General features: G+C 49.3%; 2 long non-coding RNA genes across 2 annotated transcripts; one reads left to right on the forward strand and one right to left on the reverse strand.

The window, feature by feature from the left end:
- Nucleotides 1-6667: 6667 nt before the first annotated feature.
- LOC125320527 lies at nucleotides 6668-10893 on the forward strand. Its single transcript, XR_007201155.1, has 3 exons — nucleotides 6668-6905; nucleotides 8252-8432; nucleotides 10809-10893. It is a non-coding gene; the product is annotated as an uncharacterized LOC125320527 (long non-coding RNA).
- LOC125320526 lies at nucleotides 10350-13579 on the reverse strand. The gene is made up of 2 exons (XR_007201154.1): nucleotides 13098-13579; nucleotides 10350-13008 (listed from the first exon to the last, which is right to left on the reverse strand). It is a non-coding gene; the product is annotated as an uncharacterized LOC125320526 (long non-coding RNA).
- Between the last annotated feature and the right edge of the window lie 3 nt (nucleotides 13580-13582).

A 13582-nucleotide genomic window follows, 5' to 3' on the forward strand; every position in this document is an offset into this window, starting at 1 on the left:
TAGCAATCTGTGGAACATAATTCTTTATTGATGGGGCCGTGACTGGGATATCCATATTGTTCAGTCCCAGGAGCAGTTTCTGTATTTGGAGATGGAATTTCAGGTTCTTCTTGTAGCACAAGACATCCCATCTCCCATCCCATCTGTGGCTGAGATAGCATGGATGCCAGCATCACTGGGGTAAGGTAGCGGGGGATGTACTCTGGGAGAGGCATCAGCCTAGGCCAACATCCTCAGTGTTTCACCTTCATCTTGCCTGCAGGGTCAGCTCTGCAGGACTGTCCATCCCTTGAGAGTGGGTAACCATCAAGCAGGGACTAACAGCTGTCCCCATTTCTGGGGATGAGCCATCTGTGTTAGCCAGGCACTGGCAGTAGAGTGAAGGAGCTGGAGCCCACAGAGCAGCTGCCTGATGGATCCACCAGACCCTGCTTTTACCCTCAGAGCAGACAGCTCCTTGTACTTGGGCAGAAGCCATGGTGAGGAACAGCATTTTGCAGAAGGTGAGAGGGAGGAAGAAGCTTTCTGGTCTCACATCATTCCTGACTTGGGGACACCAACACTATGTTCGGTGTTGAATGGCACAATATCAGCTGCTATCAGCTGAGCTTACTATGTTCTCATTCACTGCCATACCTTGAGTGGTCTCCGTGGGCTGGACTCCAGCAGCTATGCATTCACCTTCTGCCAGTAACTCTAAAACTCTAAAAACTCTAAAAAACTCTGTCAGTAACTCTAAAAAAAAAAACCAGCAAGGGGTAGGTGAAGAGGCCCAGCCCAGGTCCTGCCTGAGGCCTTGAAAACTGACCACAAGACGAATTTCCATTAGGAAACAGAGAGGGCCAAGTGTTGAGTTGGACTTTGCTTTGCTGAGGCTGAATTTGGCCTTTTCATGACCCTTCCCACAATAAATATGAACAGATCCAGAGGAAGGAAACCAAACTGCAGCATAAGTACCAAGCCCAAGGCATGGGCAGCGGGCTTGGGTGGCTGAATAGCAGAGAGAATCCCTTGGGTGAAAAGATCCAGAGAGGGTTTGGGGTAGGGGATCCTCCACCTCCAGCTTCTTAAAAATGAGATGGTCCTCTGAAAAACTGCTTGTAGGGCTTGTGTGGCAGTGTCTCACTCTTCTGTGTGCACTGGTAGGCTGTGAGCTCTGGAAACCACACTGTGGTGGGTGTGAAGCAGAATTGGGCAGGGGAACAGCCTTGCAACGGTCCTGAAAATGGCTCTGTGCACTCATATGTGAAGTGGGAGAGGCTGAACTTTACTGCAGGAGCCTGAATCACCAGGAGGATAATTAATGCAAATTTCACAGACAGGTGAACAAGTCTGGAGAAGCTTTCCTGCCTGGCCTGAGCGTGCTGAGAGTTGCTGTCATCTCCACTGTGGGGCTTGCTGTCCTGTGGAAATTTGGAAAGAGCTTCTATGGGGTCTTAAAAAAAAAAAAAATAGAAAACCACTGAGCTCACAAGGCTGAAACCCTCCAGTGCTGTCCATGTTGGAGAGCAGTGCTCACACACTCTCCTGGAGAAGAGAGGGATGGGAGCCCGCAGGGACTGTTGAGAGGTTTGATCATCTTCCTCTTGGCTCTACCAGCTCCTCTGCACTCCTGTCCCCTCCAGCCATCCCTTGCTGGTTCCCCCTGCTCCATCACCACCTTGCTGCAGACCTTGGGGCATCTCCAGTTATAGTCCTGTCTTGTTTTTGTGACTGAGGCTGGAGGGCTCAGATCTGCAAGAGGGTCCCTGGGGCACATGGACAGGGCAGAGCATGGCTGTGCCCTGCAGGTGCTGTCCCTCAATGCTTTGTTGTGCCAACATCTCAATCCCCATCTGCAGCTGCCTGCAGGGCCACGTAAATCTCCTCCAGACTTGTTTACCTGCTGTGAGATTTCCATTAATTACCCTCATGCTTCTCCATCCTGCAGGAAACCAGTTGGCCACACCAACCTGAAGCTCTCAATCCACGGTAGGTCTGGCACATCCCATTTCCTTGTCCCATCTATCACATCTCAGATCTTCTGCCTGACCTGTAGGATGGGTTGTTCCCCTCTTCCAACCTTCAGCTGCCAGTTCAAGGGCAGGAAGGGTGCAAAAAGAGCCAACAGCCACGTTTGTGTCTGGATGCACATCAGGGCCAGTCCATTCTGCAGAATTCCCATTTTAAAAGTGGAGAAGGCTCTCATGCTGTCCCAAACTATAAGCTGTAGTTTTTATCTCAAATGGGTTTGTTTTTCCTACATGTGGACATTTCAAGGGTCTAGAAGAGTAGGAGGGAGGGAGTTTAAGAGCCAAGACAAGTCTTTGCATTTGGACCCTTTTTTACACAGTGTTTTAAATTAATATGCTTTTCTTCTTGTGTTTGACACTCACGGATGCTTCAGGGGAGGCTTTTGGCTGGGTGAGCTGGCTGCAGTCTGGTCCTGTGCGTCTGCATCCCCTTATCTCCAAGATAATCAAAGGCTCTTTCTTTGCTCTTCCCTTGGGGAAGTTAAAAAAAACCATGAACATACTTGCTAGTGGTCAGGAAGAATGAAAAAAGGGCAAGTTTTAGCTATTTCTACCTTCATGCTGCCCCTTCGATGTGAGAGCCAGGTAAAGCAGAAAAGCCCTGTGGGGTGGAGGCCTGAAAACATCTCCCTCCATAGGAAAAATGTACAGAGCAGGGACTGGGGGAGGAAGCAGTAAGGACTTTCCAAGGAGTGAATTCTTCTCTCTGCAAACAAGCAGCCAACATTCCATGAAGGCCACAAAACTTAGATAAAAGCCTTTCTCCACCTCAAGCATGTTTTTCTGTCAGCATCCATTTTTAATGTATTTATCTCTTTTTTTTTTTCTTTAAGTGCAGCACTGGTGGGCATTGCCAGGACACTCAGATCCTTTCCTAAGCATCAGAACACGTGCTGAGCTTCAGAAATGCAGAGTTTTTCCCTAGAGTGAGACATATTTTCATTTACCTGAACACTTGTGAGCAAAAGAAATTAGAAGGGAGGGTTTGCAAACAGCGTGCCTAGCTTGTCCTAAAACAGTATAAAGCTGCTTCTTCCAGAGCAATTTTCAGTGCCATAGGGCATTTTTCTGTGGCATTTTTTCATACACGTGAAAATACTGTCCCATTGACCCTACTGCCCTCCCCTCCCTTTTGTTTACAGCCACCCACATACTGACTTTCACATATACATGAAATATATATACATATATGATTCTTTCACATCTACTTGCTGTCTAAAAACCTGCAAAAGCTGTCAAAAGATCTGATAACAGGGCACAATCAAATTACCCTGCTGTTACTCCACATATCCTGATGACTAATAAATAATAAAAGCCATTTGAGTAATATTTTATCTGGGACTCTTGGAAAACAGGAGCCTGTGAGACTCCTGGCTGTTCTTAATCATGGAGGTATTTCCAAAAGCTTGGTAAAGCAGGAGAAAATGAAAGGCTTCTTACTTATTAAATCATGGAATCAGAATGGCTTGCATTGAGAGGGACCTTTAAAGGTCGTCTGGTTCCAACCCCTGGACGTGAGCTGGGACATCTTCAACTAGAACAGGTTGCTCAGAATTTGTCCAACCTGCTATTGATGTTTCCAGGGATGGGGCATCCACCACCTCTCTGACAGGTTGTAGTGGTTTAAGCCCAGCCAGCAGCAAGCCCCAGGGAACCACTGTCTCTGGTGGGACTGGAGAGAGAATTGGAAGGGCAAAAGTGAGAAAACCTGTGGCTTGAGATAAAGACAGTTTAATAGGAAAAGCACAAGCCATGCATGCAAGCAAAGCAAAATGAGGAATTAATCCACTGCTTCCCATGGGCAGGCAGGTGTTCAGCCATCTCCAGGAGAGCAGGGTTCCATCACACGTAATGGTTACTTGGGAAGACAAATGCCATCACTCCAAATGTTTCCCTACCTCCCTCTTCCCCACACTTTATATACTGAGCATGATTTCATATGGTCTGGAATACCACTTTGGTCAGTTGGGGTCACCTGTCTCGGCTGTGTCTCCTCCCAGCCTCCTGTGCACCCCCAGTCTCCTTGCCAGCGTGGCCATATGAGAAGCAGAAAAGGCTTTGGCTCTTTGTTACTGCTCAGCAACAACAAAAACATGTCTGTGTTATCAACATGTGTTCAGCACAAACTCAAAACACAGCCCCATGCGAGGAAAACCAACTATGAAGAAAATTAACTCTACCCCAGCCAAAACCAGCACACAAGTCTGTGCTTTTATTATACCAGGGACCCCAGAGCTGGATGCAGTGCTCCAGGTGGGTCTCAGCAGAGTGGAGCAGAGGGGCACAATCCCCTCCCTCCCCTGCTGCCCACGGGGCTCTGGATGCAGCCCAGGACACGTTTGGCTCTCTGGGCTGTGAGTGCCATGGCCGGGGCATGTCCAGCCTCTCATCCACAGCACCCCCAAGTCCTTCTGGGCAGGGCTGCTCTGGGTCTGTTCATCCCACGAACCAGGTGTAGCCCTAGCACAGGCTGTTGTTGAACCTCATGAGATTCTCATGGGCCCACTCCTTGAGCTTGTCCAGGTCCCTCTGGATGGCATCCCATTCCTACCTGTGTTTCATGGTCATCAGTTTGGCAATGGGGCTATTTGAGTCGTATTTCATTGGCATTGGAGGGGGTTGCTGAGCAAGACCCCAGGCTTTGAGGCTCTCTGTCAGCACTGACACCGGTTGCACCAGAGATGCTTTGCACACAGAGAGAAGGGTGACAATGCTTTGCAGAGCTTTGGTGTACAGGGTACAGTGTACAGCCACCCAATAGAAAATACTAGTATGGGGGTAATGGAAGGCTTGAAGACTTGGAGGCTATTTTGGGGCCAGTGAATTTGCCTTTTATATAGACACAGATGAAAGAACAGCCCAGAAGATTGAAAAGTGCTCCTGTCAGTTGGGTTGACATTGAATTCTATTCCTTCCAGGGCATTCGTCATACAGGTCTCAGACTGTGAAGACCATGAAGATATTGCACAAGCTTTCAGAGTCCAACCTTGCAGCTGGGTCTGCATCAGCTGGGATGAGCTGTCCCTGCTTGGGGTATGTATTGCTTTGAATATTTTCCCCTTTTATCTCATTTTCCTGTGGCACAGGAACGAAAAAGGAAATTTGGAAATCCTCACTGCCAGGTCATGGTTTCCCTCTGCCCTCACTTTATCTCATGACCTTCAGGCTTGGTTTCTTGGCTTGAGAGCCAGCAGCTGCTGCTCTATCAAGGCACTGCACTCAGTGATTCCCCAGACACTGCCTTATCTGCTGGGTCCTGCTTGCACAGGTCCTGATAGGCACTATCTTCTGTCCCCACCTGCTGGGGGCCATGTGTCCCGTCTCCCCTGAACCTCCAGGACATGCTTTGCACAGCACAGCAGTGAGATCTTGGGGCAGATTCACACAGGTAGATAGCAAACTTGTCATGGCCAACACCAAGTTTCAGTGCTGGGTGCTTCTCTGTTTTGGAGTCTAGAAATAGCCCACAAGGACCCATCTATCCCAGAACTTCTCTTCATGCAAGTCCACCCTTGGAAGGGTATAAGGACAAATGATACTTCCCCAGAATATTTCCTCAATCTCCAGTATTTTTTTGTGACTCAGACTCCCTGAGTCACAAGTGTCCTTGTACATAATAGCCTTCAGTAAATTTTTCTCCCATTAATTTGTTCAGTTATTTTTGAAGGCAGATAAATTTTAAGCATTTGCAACATCCTGTGCCAAACAGCTGCCCAATCTAATGACCTGTTTGCGTGCAGAATCATTTCCTTGGGCTTGTTGTAATACTGCCACCTGATAGCTTTTTTGATGCCCTCATCCTCACAGTGCAGAAGATGATAAATGATCCTATTCTATCCAATCACACTCTGCCCCTTGTAACTTTGCAGGCTGTACTATAACCTTTCCTGTGTTGTCTTTGTTACAGAAGATTCCCAGCCTGCACAGCTGTTCCTCCTATGGACACAAAGACCTTACAGTGCTACGATCATCTGAAAATTGTTTCCCTTTTGTCTCCATTCCTTTCACAAAAAGCTCCATTAGTCTTGGCTATAACTCTACAGATTGTTTAAAAACAAACCAAAGGGAAATTCCCCAAAGTGAGATGCCCACCATCTGCCAGGTGACTTTAAATTGTTCCATGCCCATACTTTCTTCCCTGGATGTTGCTGCTGTCCTCAGACTGCAAGACCTGCTTCCTGTAGGATCTGTCTCTTTGTGTTTCCTCCCACACCAGGTAGAGGGGAGGCAAAGGAAACCCCAAATGACAGTAGAGTCATTCACCTCCAGCATAAAACTTGGGTACAATAACCAGCCTGTGTCAGGAGAGAGGCTCATCTCCCAGGGGGCAAGGAAGCCTTTTGCCCATGGCTTAGTAACACACAGCAGGGCAGGATGGGGTATCAGAATGAGAATGTTCAGCTGGGAGACATGCCTGTCATCCCTGGGTTTTGAGACTTTTGGATCCACCTGAATGTTAGATAGCACAAAGCCTTCAGCTCTCTGTGCAGCCTTCAGCACCTCCAGGAGGCATGTGGCCTCATGCCATGCTCCCCTGACTCATCTTGGGGCGTGTCTCTCCATGGTGTCTAAGCCAGGTCAGGTGACTCCTACTCTTTGAGGCCAAACCAGGCTAAAGGTCAGCAAAGATTTGCCCAGATTCCTCAAAGCTGATGCCCAGTTTTTATTTTGGTGGAAGAACCCTCATGTAGACCTCAAAGGTGTTTTGACCTGAGCAGATGACAGCTCTGGCTCACAGAGCAGCCTTGCAGGGGCTGTGGGGGCCAGGAAAGAGGGGTTCATCCTAGACCAAAGCCAGAGTGCTTCTCCTTTCCAGCCCAAAAGCACACTGTGGGGTGAGGCCACATGCTGGGGACTCATCTCTGTGCAAAAAGAAGATTCAACACCCACAGGGTAAGTCTTTTGCAAGGTGTTCCTGGAGCGGCAGAGCTTTGAAGCTGGTAGCACCATCTTAGGTGGAGCCTTGAGTGGCTGGTAATGTGGTTCAGAGTGCCTCACGATCTTCCTCCCCATGGTGGAAGACTTTGGTCTTTCTTCTCCTCCCAGCTGAGCCACCAAATTCCACAAAACAGCTCTGAAACACCTGCATATGGAGGTGAGGCAGCCCCTGTGGGCTGAAAATCACAAACTAGGAGGGATGTGGCAGAGACACAGTCAACACTGTTGCTTAATCTCTGTTTTCATGAGAAGCAAAAGCAAAAGGGAGAACTGTGATGGAATTTCCTGAATGCCCTTCCTGATTTCCTGAATTTGTACTCCAGCAAAACCTTCCACTGCCTTGCCTCTGTTCCCCATCAGGTGAATGAGGATGTGACATACCTGTCTTGAAGAGTCATTGGAATGGGGGGGTTGGACCAAAGAATAAAAAAGGCCAGAGCTGTTAAATCTGAGTCAGGTGTGCTTGAATATTTCAATTAATCAAGTCATCATCATCATCATCATCATCATTGTCACCACCATAACCTCTGCTGATGTTGTCTCAGCAATATGCAAGTTGGGTTTGGATGAAAGGCGGAGAGGGCACTCACATTGCCAGGTGATTTGGCACTCAGAGGTCTAAGCTATAAATAAATAAAACTCACATTTACATGGTCCTGGCTCTCTCCACTGCCTGTTGTCTCAGGAGCTGCCCTGGAGACTGAATTTTTTTCTGTTGTGGTTGGGAAACAGAGCACTATTCTACTGCAGAGAGATTGCTGAGGGCTGCTTTGGTGGGACAGGCAAGACAAACCACTCATCCCTGATAAAACATGACATGACTGCAAGAGAAAAGGGGGCAGAGCCTTTCCTTTCCTTCAGTGTCTCCGATGCAATTTTTAGAGACTGTAGGTTGTTTTTTACTACCAGAAAAAAAAAAAAAAGAAAAGGGTTTCTCCTCCTTGTTGCTATGTGTAAAGCCAACCCGGCAACAGACAGGAAATAAGGTAAATGTGCTTTCTTGCCTGTTGCATAAAGCAAACAAAGTGACCAGAGAATAGAAACAAGGTACACAGAACAATCTATGCAAAAGGCAAATTAGTAATTTAAGAGGAGGTAAAACACTGCTGGTACATTTCAAAGCATCTCAGCTTCCCATTAGTTCTTTCTGTGTAACTCAGATCACCACAGTTTTGAGATCAAGCTGCCAGAGACTGACTTTGGACAGAAAAAATCAGTGTCTCCCTCTCTGCCCCGACATACACGTATGGATTGGTTAAGCCTTCTTTTTTTTTTTTCTTTTTTTTTTTTTTTCCCATCAGAAAGGGTGTCTAACACACCATCCCAGCATTTGACCCACCCAGGAAGGCTGTGGCTGTTGTACCATCCTGTGAACCTCGGCATTGCTCTTGTAAAGCCCTGAACTTGCTGCTTCTTCTGGTGCGGGAGGATGCAAAGTACTTTCTATATCCCAATGCAGATGGCTGAGACTTAATGAACCAGGTGAGACTTAGCAAACAATCATCCATCCAAGAAAGGAGTGATGATTGAGGCTCATTTTAATCAATGCAACACTGTTTTACCTGGGCGGTCCCTGAGCACCGGGAGGGACCTGAGTATCCCTCTGACTCCATCCCACAGGCCTTGGACCTTATATTTTTTGGCTGCCAGGAATGTGCTGGGTGTCTGCCTGAACCCTAGGGTGAAGCCCTCGAGGTTTTGTTTAAAACTTCAATGACTACAAACACCTACTTTTCCCTATCCCTTTGCCCTGATGAAGTCCCCCACCTCTTGGCCACTGTGAAGATTGCTCAGTGGCTACGTGTTTCTACGATATGGCCATACTTGGGATGGACAGTCAAACATTATGGGAGAGTGTCATTAACCCGTGTAGCAGGTTATTTTTGGGAGCTACAAATGACTCTGTCATGTGTTAACACTTGAGAATTTGAAACACTTGAAAATATTTCAGAAACCAAAGGGAGGAACTATTTAATCCTACAATGAAATGCAGATTTACTGGAGTGGGACAGACCCCCTTCTCCGCAGAAGAAGCAAGAAAGTCCATCAAATCTTGGTGAAACTACCTGGCAGTGAGAAGTGCCATGTTGAGGTGCTATGACTGGGATGAGGTTTTGGGATACTCGGGAAAAAAAAACATGGGGTGGCCAGAGAGAATTAGGGGATGGATGAAAAAGTCTTGGGGGGGGGAGCTCTGAGCAGGAGCTGGCTTTGCCTGCAGACACCTGCAGCTGATGCCAAGCTACAGGGTTGGGCCAAGGTTTTTGCTATAAGTTGAGCTCTCCCCAGCTGCCAGGGGAGCGAAGCACTTCCACAGCAGCGGTGTTTTCGGGAAGACCCCAGGAGGGGACAAGGTGGTGCGGGAGTTAAGCGGACAGAGCACAAGTTGGGATCAATGTGACCGCTAAACCTGCTCGGCAGCCGCATCGACCGCAGCCCCTTCCTGGCAGCTGCGCGTGATGCCGGCAGCATTCCTGAGGCTGGAGCCGAGGGAGCAGGGGGTGTGTGTACACAGGTGTGCGTGCGGGGGTGCACTCGTGCGCTTTGAGCTGTGCGCTGGAGGGCGTCACCGCCGTCGTCGGCTGAGGGCTGGAGGTGCTCAGGTGTTGCTCCCAGGAAAGACAGCATCGAGCGTGTGGTTCCGCATGCCCCCAGTGGTCCTTCTGCCAGCTCAGACGGTTCCAAAGCTGGAAGGATGTGCAGGAGGATGCCAGGCTGTAATCTAGCATCCCATTTGCAAACATCTTTGGCGGGCCAAAGGGGTTTCTGTCCCTTGAAAAGGAAACGAACCAAGAATCACATCTGAAAATCACCCCAAGGCTTTTCATTTTGCCAAGAGTAAAGAGACAGCGGGAAGCAGCAATCTCTTTATTCTTCTGAAACTCTTGCTTTAGAGACACCAGCAATCACTGAGAGTGGTTCAACATCACCCCCAACCTTCCCTGCGTCCCAGGGTATAAAGGACAGCCCTGCTCCATCAGCACGGGTGAGCCAAGTGAGAAACAGATGGAAACAGAAATAACCCACTGTGGAGAGAAAAAACTCATCCCAGCCTGCTGATCCCACCAGTGCTGTTGTCTCATGGGAGATATTTGAGCTTGTCACCAGCTTGTTGCAGTGTGGGGCAGCAGGCTGTCTCCTCACGTGTGAGTTCCATTTACTTGGAGCGAAGGGATAGGGTGTGGGTTTTGCTTTCAGGCTGGTCATGAACTTTCTGCAGCTTGGGGTTAAATGTGTAGAACACAACATCAGAAATTTGGATGACTGGGACATCTAAGTGATGGTAGCCGGGGCCTGTGTCACGGCTCCTGCAGTGTGAGGTACATGTTTTAAAGGAAGCATGCGTCGCTGTTGCGCGCAGGGACGGTGAAAAATGACACAGATTCAGGTGAGAGAAGATATGGTCGAAGGCCAACCTTTTAATGCCAAACCCCCATCTTTTTATTGCATGGATCGCAAAAGAGAAATTACATGACTGGCCCATCAGTCAACCACCTACCAAGGTGATAGGCCAAGAGGTATAACCACCCATTTCAAAGTATTATTCTCAGTAAAACCAAAACATTCCACGATGTTCTCACAACAGCCCTGCAGGTGCAAATGTTTACCAGATAGCAAACGGGCAGACAGCTAGCTTGTGTGAGAACGGAGACTTTCACATGAGACAGTTAGAAGTGGAGAATTTTTTCTCTGCTAGCCTCCTCAGCATCTACAAGTATGTAAACTATTTTGTGGAGTTTTGCCATTTACAAGATGCCATTGTTGAATTTTGATGGCAGTGTCTGGATAGCAAGTGTTGGAGTGGGATTTTCCCAGAGGTGCACTGATGCCAGGTTGCCATCTGTCTGTGCCTCTTAGGAAAGCTGGAGCTCCAGAAGGTTGTGCTGAGAAGATGCTGGTACACAGTTTGGGGATGCTCACCATTGTTGAAAACCCACCCAGGAATGGCTTCACTTGAGTCGGAAAGTCCCAGATTTCTGGGGGCAGAGTCAGGGGAACATTCCTCCAATGCTCCAGGTGTTCCTGGGGAGCAAGGATGAAACAACAAGAAGCAGGAGCTCAGCAGTGGCTCTCTGGGCAAGGCGGGATAGGAGGAGGTGCATGATGCCTGCAAGGGCAGGCACATGGTGTGGAATGCAGTAATATTGTTTTTTTATTAATATTACTACTATTAGCATTGTAGGATTGGGTGTAATTAATGACTCACTATGTGCTGAAATACTTTATTAAATAACCTGTTCTGGGACAAGCATCAGTGGTCCTGTTCCTCACTGCAGAGCTGGCTGGGCTGCCCTGGGGTGACACATCCAGGAGCTGACCTGTCCTGTTCCCCCAGTCCCCTAAACTCCCCCTGGTGCCTCCAGAACAGACCCATAACTCTTTCTTCCACACCAGTTGGGCATCACAGGAACAGGAGGGATGCTGAGGGATTTGCCCAATGGACACCCCAGCAACCACCCTGGACCTGCCCCTGAGTGAGTCCCTCCTCCCCTGCTGCTCTCAGGCAACACGAAGATGTGTCCTTGGGGAGAGGGATGACCAAACTGGTTTGCCCAGCCTTCCTAAAAATCCTGCACAGGGCTGTAATTACCCTCACCTTAAAAAAGAGAGGAGCCTGACATTGCAGGTATGGCCATGGCACCCGCAGGTGTCTGCAGGGAATCACTGGGGGAGTGGAGCAGAGCTGAGTGTGGCAGTCCTGGCCCTGTCAGGAAGGAGGAAGAACAGGAGCTCCTCCAGCAAAGAAACTGGATTTTTTTTGGGAACAGGGAGGATAAATACCTCCAAAGTTAGGAGCTTATTCTTACTTGGTGGAGTCACTGAGGCTACACTCAGGAATTACTTGCAAAACTGGGCAGGAGTTAAATATCCACACTAACTGGAAGTCAGTTTTGGAAGCAACTTTGGAATGCAGGGGAGTGTGTGCACGGATGCAGACGGATGAAGGGGGTTTGTCTACCCAGCTCACGGTTCAGGGTTAAGCCTGAGCGATCTGACCTAGGCCACTGAGATAGAGGAAAAAGTGAATTGGAGGTTATTATCACCAAAAATCCTTTCCTGGGATGCTCTGGAGAGGGTTGGGGAAGTTGCTGCTGATGGCTAGGATCCAGAAAGGCTGTGATGCAGCAGCCAGGCAGGAGCTGCTATGAGCAGTAATGGGGACCAGAAGCCTCATGGCATACCTACAGCCACCACCTACATATCCCTGCCACAAGTGCTTGTGTGAGGGACATGCTCCCCAAATATTTGGCTCTCCAGACACTCTCATTGGAAAGCAGGAACCAAATGCCCACCTGCAGGAGTCCTGGTAGCCTAGTTGACACAAGGCTGAGACCCCACTTCCAGATTTCACTGCGTGGAAGTCATTAAATATGAGGGAGGGATGTGAGGCTTGAGGGGCTCTTGGTAAGGATGCTGGTGGCCACCCCAGCCAAGCGGCAGGTCAGGTGCCAGCCTTTTTTGGGAACAGAAACCATGTGTTGAGCAGGAGCTTGGCACCTTGATTTCCCAGGCAGAGATACTGCAGTGTGTGGAAATGAGCTCTGCAGCTTGGCAGGACACAGCATTACTCTGCTTTCCCTGGCAGAGGGATGGGCGAGAGCCTGCCCTGCTCTGAGGCACGTCAGACACAGGAAGGACCTGGAGGGCAGAGTATCAGGTGCAAACATGCTCTGAACACAGCTTGTTTCCCACCCCCTGCCCCCAACAGAGCTTAACTTTTACCCCAAACCTGCTTGTTTTTCCCCCAACAGGCTACGAGCAGTGGCGTGATCTGGCTAGGGGCCCTATGTGGGGGACAGATCTCAGCTTCACTGAGTTCTCTGAACTCCCACGTTTACCTTCAGGATGGATACGTGATCTACGCTATGTCTTAACATGCCTACACATTTGCTTTTGAAGAGATTCTGCTTGTAGTGTTCTCACAGCGCAGGAAAAAAGCTGTACTAAGTGTGGCCAGGGTTCAGGGAGAAATTTGGATCTGGTGTGGAGATGACAGGGATGTTATGCTGCAGCAGTCTCTCTGGAGAAGGACGGTCCCACTGGAGACACAGCATCCCTGTTTCACGGTAGGGTGTAGAGAAGTGAATTAACTGACTACAGTTATGCAAAAGCCATCCAAAGAGCCAAAAAGAGAGTTAAAATTACCTGGGTCCCAGATCTGTGTCCTCCTGTACAGGGACACACACGGGGTGGTCTTTTAAGTGCCCTGACAACCAAATCTAATCGGACCTGGTGTTCAGAGTTGCTTCTGCAACAAAGGGGATATTCCTCCCACTCCAGTAATCTGCACGTAGGGTGCCACAGGCTCCTGGTGTCCTTCCCAGTCCCTGCGGAAGCTGGCCAGGAGGATGCTGGCTCACGGTGACCGCTCCTCCCGGCCAGAAGGGTTTTCCTGGCTCCCGGTGTCCGTTCCCGCCGGCCAGGCCGGCTCAGGCTCTCGGCCGGCCACGTTCAGAATGTCCACCCTGATTAAGCATCAGGTACTACAACCGGGCTCTGCGGCGCGCAGGCGGCCCCACGCTCGCCCGCCTGACGGCGAAAGTCCGTCACACGGCCCCAGGAGCCGCAGCTTTGGGGTGAAACGCGGTGATTTCGGCAACCCCGCGGCCCACGCAGCCTGCCACCGGCGC

Source organism: Corvus hawaiiensis, chromosome Z (genome assembly GCF_020740725.1).
Source record: "Corvus hawaiiensis isolate bCorHaw1 chromosome Z, bCorHaw1.pri.cur, whole genome shotgun sequence".
Taxonomy (NCBI): Eukaryota; Metazoa; Chordata; class Aves; order Passeriformes; family Corvidae; genus Corvus; species Corvus hawaiiensis.